We start from the raw sequence: 525 nt of genomic DNA on the forward strand, positions 1-525 counted from the left end.
GGATAGGTGGCGTGTTTGGTCGGGACCCTTTCTTGAGATCACCTATGCACGTTCTCCAGAGATGCTGCCTGACCCACTGAGTTACTCCAGCACTGTGTGTCTGTTTTGGAAACCAGCATCAGCGGTTCCTTGTTTAATTTTAGCCTCGACCTACAGCGCGGAAATAGGTCATACGGCCCACCGAATCCGCACCGACCAGCGACAGTTTACTATACTTTTGATCGAAGCCGATAAAGCTAGAAGAGAGGAATGGGCAGGACAAAGCGTGGCAGGTAATATGGTGGGAATGTGTGGACGCCGGAGCACCCGGGGAAAATCCACGCGGTCACAGGGAGAACGTACAAACTCCGTACGGACAAGCCACCCGTTATCAGGATTGAGTCCGAGTCCCTGGCGCTGAAAGGCAGAAACTCTACCGCTGCGCCACCGTGCCTCCGTGTAACACGAAAGTACTCCTTAAGATCATAAGATCGATCAGAATTAGGCCATTCGGTCCATCAAGTCTACTCCGATAATTCAATCATG

The sequence above is a fragment of the Rhinoraja longicauda genome, chromosome 17 (assembly GCF_053455715.1).
Source record: "Rhinoraja longicauda isolate Sanriku21f chromosome 17, sRhiLon1.1, whole genome shotgun sequence".
NCBI lineage: Eukaryota > Metazoa > Chordata > Chondrichthyes > Rajiformes > Arhynchobatidae > Rhinoraja > Rhinoraja longicauda.